General features: G+C 39.8%; 2 long non-coding RNA genes across 2 annotated transcripts; one reads left to right on the top strand and one right to left on the bottom strand.

Annotated features, from left to right (window-relative positions):
- Window positions 1-1,023: 1,023 nt before the first annotated feature.
- On the bottom strand, window positions 1,024-6,570 carry LOC113662092. The gene is made up of 2 exons (XR_003445181.2): window positions 5,834-6,570; window positions 1,024-5,744 (listed from the first exon to the last, which is right to left on the bottom strand). It is a non-coding gene; the product is annotated as an uncharacterized LOC113662092 (long non-coding RNA).
- LOC125139854 lies at window positions 5,908-8,154 on the top strand. The gene is made up of 2 exons (XR_007138988.1): window positions 5,908-6,045; window positions 6,569-8,154. It is a non-coding gene; the product is annotated as an uncharacterized LOC125139854 (long non-coding RNA).
- The last annotated feature ends 1,320 nt before the right edge of the window (window positions 8,155-9,474 follow it).

The following is a 9,474-nucleotide window of genomic DNA, read 5'->3' as shown; positions in this document are numbered from 1 at the left end:
ACAACTGTCTGTTATTAAATGCCACACACTTCACCATCAGCCCCTCCTGAGTCATTTTTGTAAATTAAAAACACCCAGAAATACGGAGGTTGCCAAGTTGTGGATTAGCGGGAATCCACACAGAGAGTAGGGTTTTAAAAAGTTGATTGTAACATAACTTTTCAGTTGTACACTGTGTGTGTTTTACTGGTCTACTGTTATACACATTAACATTGATCACCTGACCTTGTTCTTACTGGAGTTTTATATAAAAATTGATTTACTAGCTTACTTTATATTCACTATAAAGCAGTGAATTATAACTGGTAATAGTGACACGGAACATGCCAAATTTTAGCAAAACAACCCGGATTTATGGAGTTTCCAAACAACAGCTGCAAAGGCACTGCTCAAAGACTGAAAAGGTTAAGAGTGTCGTAAAAATTCTATATTGCAACAAAAAGATAAGTGCGATCCAGTGGACGGTAAAAAGCGACAGGAAAAATAATAGATCTTTTTACATTATATCCATGTTTTCAGTGATGTCAAAGTGAATATATATATATTCAAGAGAAGAGAAAATATGGGGTCACGATTGCTTATTTTGAATTTACTGGATCATGTCTGGCCCTTTGAGATAAATCTTCTGGCCGGTTCTCGGATACCAGCGTTTATAAAGTGTGGCCACTTTAATAGGAACACCTGTTAGAGTGCATTTATCCAACCATCCAGTAACACATGCAGGTGAAAAGCTTCATTTCGTGACAGTTCTGCAGGGGGAAAACACCTTCAGGTCAGAGGAGAGTGTATAGACTGGTTTAAGTTCTCAGGAAGGCTACAGTAACTCAGATAACCACTCTGTACAACTGCGCTAAGAAAAGCATAACAACACATCGACCCTTGAGGGATAGTCTACAGCAGCAGAAGAAGAGCTTTGCAGGGAAACAGTTACATCTATTGTGTTATTGTGTGCAGTAGTGGAAAGGGACCAGCATGAGACCACCAGAGAGCAGGAATTATTTGGGTATAGATTCATTCTCCGCACTGTGTGTGTGTGTGTGTGTGTGTGTGTGTGTGTGTGTGTGTGTGTGTGTGTGTGTGTGTGTGTGTGTGTGTGTGTGTGTGTGTGTGTGAGCGCTGCTCCCTATAAGAGCAGCGCTCCATACAACACTAACACAACTTACACAACTCATTTCTTTACAGCTAAACAATGGAAATGCAAAGTCACTAATTCAGTGACCACGTATTAACTCGTTCTTACATCACTTTAAACATGAAAAGAACAAAGTATAATCTATACATTACAACAAAACATCATACATTAAAACAAAATTAGTAATAAAATAAATGAAAATTAATGTTTTTTTATTAATACTACTTTTAGTAAAATAAGAATAAGAATAAGAATAAAACAAAAAAGCAAAAACAGCAGCATTTTCTGGTTGTTAAAGGAATGACAACTAAATGGAAAGCAAATGTGAATCTAATAATAAAAGAACTGAACACTATAATAACATTAAATAATACAGTAAGTGATAACTCGTGAGATTCTAGTGAGATTCTTGAATGACAGGTGACATCGTTGACATGACTTACATGATTACACATCAGGACAATGATATGGATCAGCAGCATATTACATAACAGCAAACACATCTCATATTCCTCACAGCTTCTATTTACAAAGAGGACTAAGGTATGTCCCGAAATCCTGGCTGTGACCATCATCATTTCCACCATCTGGAATATTAATGTACTGACATTCTTGTGACATATTAAAGTTTAAAAACCACTCTAATTAAATATTTTTAAAAAAATTTTCATTCGCCTCCGTTGTTCTGATGTTAACGAGCATGGGGGAAACATATGCAGTGTTTCTCTCCATGTCTGTCAGGTCTGTGAAACATCTAAGCATGAAAAGCAGAAGAGGAATTAGAGAGATGGAGAAAATAAAATGGAGGTGGGAGGAGAGGCGGAAAATGGGCGCTTGTTTCATGAATCACTAGCTGAAGCGAGTTAGTCATCACATAGTGTCACTTCAGGGTGGAAATGATTCAGTTGCCCTGCAAACCAACACTGTAGTTTTTAACTCTCTTTTTTTTTTTTTGTAGCTTGTGAAAAAAACAGTGAGCTATCACTTTACTGTTTTAATTCAGTATATCATATGATATACTTCAGGGATCATTTTGTCATGAAAAAAAATGTCAATTTCAATATACAGAGTACTGTTAGGAAGTGTTCCTGCTGTTTATATTTTATCATTTAACTCTACAAACAGACTTCGGCCTTTTAGTCACTTAAAGGCTAAAGATAAAAGACCAATGTTAAAAGTCTTAAAAGTGCTAGAATTATTACTTTATAAAGCCTCCTCTTCTGTCTTCCCCTGCTAAAGACTTTATATATAGATCAAGCTGTTGGTTAAGATGTCTGCCTCGATACTGCATTTGAACGTAATCCAGGATTTAAAGCCACTTGGGTGCAGATACTCAACATTTATACACTCTTGCTAAATTGTTGGAGTGCAGTTGGATCCTCTGGGGATTTTTATTGTTTCTATTCTATTGCTTGAGGACCAACTAGTGCAGATTTTATCCATCAAAAACACTCATATATCTCATGTGCTTGGTTTTACAGCAGGGGTAAAGAGAAGCAATGCATGATGGAGAGCACTGCAGGGCTCAGAGCTCATAATCCGAAGATGCCGAATAGCACACAAGAGCCATCGGGCCAATTACATGCTGCATTAGCAGACTTTCTTTAGCTGGGGTTTCATTTTGGGCCTCTGCCGCAGAGCATATTGCTAACACAGTGCTGTGCAGTCGAAAAGAGACACAGAGAATTCCATATTTGTGCATTATATCGTGTGTTTGATCTTTACAGTACTGCTTTGGGTGCTTGGCATGACAACACAGATCTATCTACTGTTCCTCACCGAGGCACTAACTCAGTTCCATCTGCAGTTTTTACACTGCTTAAATGCATTTGATATTAAAAGCACATGATTTTATTTATTTATTTATTTGTTTGTTTGTTTGTTTGTTTATTTATGTTTTTTTCACTGTTTTCCAGATCTACGTTTATTTAACCTGCATAAAAAGGCTGGATGCTGGAAGATTTACTTATCAGACACTGCCACCTGCTGGTTAAATCAATGAGTTACTGAATGAGGAGAGTTCAACTATATTAATAATTATATCACGCTTAAAATCAAATTAACATTCATTTCTAAATTCAACTATAGATTTTATGGTCTATCAGAGCAATGGAAGTTTAAACCATGAACACTGTGTACAAGTGAAATGAATGCTTTTTGTTTAAAATTAATGGGGTAAAATTTTTTATTAATTTTAAACAAAAAGCATTCATTTTCATACCATAAAATTAGGGAGTATTATACAGAATCTCGCATTGCTTCACACTTTTTGGATCTTCTTCACAGCAAAACAAAGCACTTATTTTTAGTTACATCATTAAATTGTAATGTTTGGTTCTGGAAGGCTGTAAGGAAGTGTATAGAATTTACACTTTCTATACACATATTCTGCAGTATTTTGTACACAAAATATTTTTTACTCTATTCACACAATATTTTACAATGTTTAAACACACAGCATTTTGAACTATCTTTACCTAATATATTTAAACTTTTTAAACAAACATGGCTTAAGGCCGTATCACTTTTTGACTGCGGGGGATGTTGCAGGCCTATATCTTTTGCCTTTTTTTGTTTTTGTTTTTGTGGACGTTTTCCTCCTCTAGTGGTGGAAGTGGCACGGTTCTGGCTTTTGGCGGGGTGTTTTTTTTCCCTCTCTCCATCACTTTTGAGACTTGGGTCAGGCCACGGCTTGGCTGGGGGCCTCGCTCGACCCTTCAGCTCAGCTCTGGGTGTCACTTGGCCCTTCTGCTCGCCTCTAGGTGTCGCTTGTCCCTTCTGCTCAGCTGTGGATGCTTCCCCCCACCCTGCCTTGCCGTGTTCCTCACTTCCCCAACCTGCCTCACCGTGTTCCTCTCTCTCCTCCCTAATTGTACCTTGTGTTTCTGTAATTATCCTCCTTATATATACCTGTTGTCTTGTGCCGGTAGGTGTGAGGGAAGCAAGGAACATGATGACGCAGGTGGGGGAAGTGAGGAACATGGTGAGGCAAGTGGGGTGACATAGGACTCAGCCAGACATAGACCCAGCATAGTAAATATATGCCTGGTGCCTATTATTCGTGGAGCATCTTCTCTGGATTACTCTTTTCTGTCCTTCTGGGATTTTTGTTTATTTTATTTTCTGGACTTCTGGGTTTCATTGGTGGACTTCGAGCCGCACCTGTTTCTGTGAGAGATGTAGCCTCACTTCTTGCACAGGGCATGCTGCAGAACTGTGTCTTTTGCCTTTTTCCATTTTTGTGGACTTTTTCTATCTCCTGATGGAAGTGGCATGGTACCAGCCTTTGGTAGAGTTTTTACTCGCTCCCTCCCTCCCTTCCGCCCTTTCCGGACATGCGTCTGGCCACGGCTCGGCTGTGGTCGTCGCTTGGCCCTTCTGCATGGCTGCGAACGTTGCTTGGCCCATTTGTTTGGCTGTGGATGTCTCTCATTCCCCTCTGGCTGTGCCACCATGTTTTGCGCTTCCCCCACCTGCCTCGCCGTGTTCCGCAATTCCCCACCTGCCTCGTGTATTCCTCTCTTCTCCCAACCTGCCTCGATGTGTTTCTCTCATTGTTTGTTTTTGTGTTGTTGTTGTGTCCTGGCTTCCTGGTTTGTTTTTCAGTCGTCCTGTCTTCCCTATGGTTTGCCGTATTTGTAGCTTCTTTATTTTTAAATTAAAACAACCCATTTTATCTCTGCATTTGGGGCTTTTAATCTCTATGAAGACATCCACTTCTCTGGCAGGAGGACTCAGCCAGTCATAGACCCAGCAGGATAACTTTATGCCTGGTGCCTAACATTCGTGGAGCATCTTCTCTGGATTACTTGTTTCTGGCCTTTTGGGATTTATGTTTATTTTATTTTATGGACTTATGGGCTTCTTCACTGGACTTCACTCTAGACCTGTTCCTGTGGGGGACGCCGCTTCACTTCATAGTTTCCCGTGAAGGAAGCCGTCTCACTTCTTGCCAGCAGGGGATGTTGCAGGCCCTGTGTATTTTGCCTTTTTCTGTTTTAGTGGACTTTTCCTTGCTCCTGTGGAGAAAGTGGCATAATACCGGCCATTGGAGGGTTTTTATCCCCACCCTTTCAGAACATGGGTCGGGCCACGGCTTGCCTGGGGTTGTCATTTTGCCCTTCTGCTCAGCTCTGGACATCACTTAGCCCGCTTAGGGGGAGAGATAAGGGGGACGGACCATCGCATCCCACCTAGTGACTTGCCCACGACTTTAGTTCTTTGCTGTTCATAAAATTGCCTTACTTTATCTGGTGTTGTTGTATTTGGGTCCTGCCCTGACAGTTGGTTTTACCTCCTTTGAATTATTATTTGAACAGTAACCTCAGGGACTGTTAGACGTGGCCTGGGAGGCCTGGATCAATCAACTCTTGCCCTTCGGCTCCATCGTCGAGCTCGTGCAGGACATGCAGGACCACATTGACCACATCAGCCCAATTGTTGGGAATACATGGAGGCAGTCCAACGAGACCTACAGCATTCCTAGAACTATTCCGCACAGCCCTGCAAATTCAACATGGGAGACTGGGTTCTGCTGCTCGTCCCCAATGCAGCCTGCAAATTCAAGTGGCAGGGCCCCTATACATTCCTTGGCACGGTCAACAACGGTCACCTGCGACAAACCAGTAAGCAAGCAGACACACAATTAAATCATATTAGCCTAATGAAAAAGTGGATACCTTGAGCCCTTGCCCCTCTCACCACGACATCTTCTCTGCCAGGCCACGCGCATATCATCCATCATGAGATCAATACCCCTCCTGGGACAGTGGTTCCTCAGCGGCCTTATTGGGTTATAGGCTATAGAGGATTCTTCGACTACCCCTTCGTTGTCTACACTGAAGCCTCTGACAGAACTGGGAGCTGTCCTGTCTCAGGAGATCGAAGCTAAGGAGCTCCTGCTCCTAGATGAGGTAAGATTTGATTCATATTTGGTGAACTAATGGTGGAATCTCCTCTATCTCTGTGTCACCAGAATCACTGGACTGACTGTAGTCAGTAGTCTGTGATACTAAGGAGATCCGAAGTCCATGATCCTTACACCAATACAACATTTATCTGACTGTATATTATAATCACACCCCCAGTGTCACCCATATGAGGATGGGTCCCCCTTAAGTCCTCAAGGTTTCTTACGTTACCAATTTAAGGGAGTTTTTCCTTGCCACTGCTGCCTGAGTCACCTCAGACTTGCTCATAGGGGGATAAATACATACAGATTGTGAACTATTTATATCTAATAATAATCTAGAATTTTTTATTCTGTCAATTCTTTTTCTTTTATTATTTCGTTATTTCCTTTATCATTAATTATGTTTAGCTTCTGCTCTATGTTCTGTAAAGCTGCTTTGAGACAATGTCTATTGTAAAAAGCTTTATACAAATAAACGTGAATTGAATTGAAATTGAATTGAATAGATCCTCTCCATCCACCAGCCAATCACTGCTCCTGGGTCGACCAACAGCACCTGAAGCCCCATCCTGCCACTGATCTAAAGTACCACTGCACTTTCACATTCTCTCACACCTGCTGCACTGTGTCCCATGTGTGACATAAATAAAAAAGCACATCATTTTCCACCTACCTCTCTGCTTCTTTACATCTTACCTGGCAGAGCGAGTTGCTGCAGTGGTGGTAAACTGCTTATAGGGGAAGCCCAGCTGTCATACCATGCCCTAGATGAGAAGGTCCTCGTGGATTATGACTACGTAAGGTGGAAAATCCTCTCTCCATGTGGCCAGCTACTTCCATCACTAGAAATACTCACCGGACTTTAACCCGCGGCCACAGTTTGAGGAGCTGCTCCGGATCCATCGCCCCTGTCTACAGCCAGACCTCCTAAGCTTCAAAGAGGTACTTGAATGAGTGGCCGGTTTATCCGTGCCCTTATGGTGAGTGCCACTAACCCCCGTGAGCTGCTTCACATCGGGTTCACATGAGGTGGCCCGGGAGGCCTGGATTAATCAACCCTTGCCCTTCCGCTCCATTGTCGAGTTTATGCCAGACATGCAAGACCACATCGACCACATCGGCCCGGTTGTTGGAGGCATCGAGGCAGCCTAGCATGATTAGCAAGCGTTCCTACAAGAGTTCCACACAGCCCTGAGAATTCAACCTGGGAGATCAGGTCCTGCTGCCCGTCCCCACTAACCTGCAAGTTCAAGTGGCAGGGCTTATACAGTCCTTGAGAGGGTCGGCAAGGTAAACTACAACCTGCAATAACCTGGTTAGCAAGCAGACACACAATTAAATCATATTAGCATGAAAAAGTGGATAGCTCACCTGCTGGCTGTGTCTGCCCTTGCCCCTCTCAGCACGGGTCCTCAAGAGGGGAACTGAGGGGAACTGATCTCTCAACGAGCCAACACCAAGACCTCAAGGAACTAGTGGACCAGTTTTCCGAAATCATCTCTGCCAGGCCGCACTCATATCATCCAGCATGAGATCAATACCCCTCCTGTTACGGTGGTTCACCAGCGGCCTTATTGAAGTCTCCCGTCAGGTTATAGAGGTGGAAGTAGCCAAATGGCTGGAGGAAGGGATCATTGACGAATCTTTCGACCACCCCTCCGTTGCCCACACTGACTCGGAGCTGGGAGCCCTCTTGTCTCAGTTCAAAGACAAGGAGCACTTGGTCCTAGATGAGGTAAGATTTGATTCATATTTAATGTACTAATGGTAAAATCTCTTCCATTCCTCTGTCACCAGAATCACCAGATTCCTTTCCAGAATCCTCTCCAGCCATGCTCTGCTCCTGGGTCAACCAACAGCACACCTGCACCTTTAAATTATCTCACACCTGCTGCGCTGTTTTTCACACGTTACCCTAAATAAAAGAGCACATAATTTTCCGCCTATTTCTTTGCCTTTTTTTTCTTTGTGTCCCACCTCACAGCGCAAACTGTTGAAACATGAAAGTATTGTAAACAATCTACACACACTATTTTTACACTAAGTATAAACATTGTTTTCAAAGAATTAAGACTATACACATATTAAAATGTTTATACATACAATATTTTTAAATATTTTATCACCCAACCTTTTAAACTATCTATACACACAATATTTTGCACTTTTTAAACAAACAAAACTTAAAAATATCTACATACACACACAATGTTCTACACTTTCTATATACAGTACATGATATGCATTTTTATAAACAAACAAGACTGAAAACCATCTATACAAACATTTTTGCAATTTATATATAAATATACAATACTTGTATACAATATACATACGTTTTTTTTAAATAAAACACCACCTATACACACGTATTTCTATTATAAAGTAACTATACACAATGTACAAAACACAAATAGTTTTGTACTTTTTAAACTAACATATCCTATGAATACCCAAACAGTTTTTACACTTTCTATGCATACACTTTTACAATTTTTATACACACAATATTAAAAAGTAACTATACAATGCAATGTCTCACACACAACTTTTTAAGCTCTTTACACACAATATTTTTACGCAAAACATTTAAAATGATCAAAACACAATATTTTGCCCTTTCAAAACACAAAAATACTTAGTTATTTGTCTACACAATATTTGACATTTTCTATGCATGAAAGATTGTAAACTAATTATATTCACATTTTTACAATTTGTATACACACATTTAAAATTTCCTATACACTTCAATATCAAAAATTATTTTAAATAATTGATACACACGTTCCCTTTCTGTATGCACGATATGCACTTTTTAAACAAACAAGACTTAAGACTATCTATACAAAAATTGTTGCACTTTCTACTGTATATATACACACAATACCTTATAATGTTTGTACATGTACAATGTTTTACACTACCTATAGATACAAATGTCTACACAGTTTATACACAAAATCATTTAAAAGTATGAATACACAATGCACTTTTTAAACAAACAAATCTTAAGAAAATCTGATATCTTTTTGCTTTCTATATATACTTTACAATATCCATACACACAATATTATAAATATTATAAATCAACACACAATTTTTACACTACTTACACACACAATGTTCTACACTTTCTATCTACACGATATGCATTTTTTACACAAACAAGACTGAAAACTATACAAACATTTTTGCAATTTATATATAAATATACAATACTTGTATACATACGTTTTTTTTAGTTGTTTTTTTAAAACATTTTAAATAATCAATACACAATATTTTACCCTTTCCAAACACACAAAGTTTTGCACTTTTTAAACAAACACTTAAGACAATCTATACAATTTTTCTTACATTTTCTGTATATGCTTTATAATATCCATACACACAATATTGTAAATAATCTATACACTATGCACTTTCT

This window comes from Tachysurus fulvidraco, chromosome 21 (assembly GCF_022655615.1).
Source record: "Tachysurus fulvidraco isolate hzauxx_2018 chromosome 21, HZAU_PFXX_2.0, whole genome shotgun sequence".
NCBI lineage: Eukaryota > Metazoa > Chordata > Actinopteri > Siluriformes > Bagridae > Tachysurus > Tachysurus fulvidraco.
This window is presented reverse-complemented; position numbering and strand designations above follow the sequence as displayed.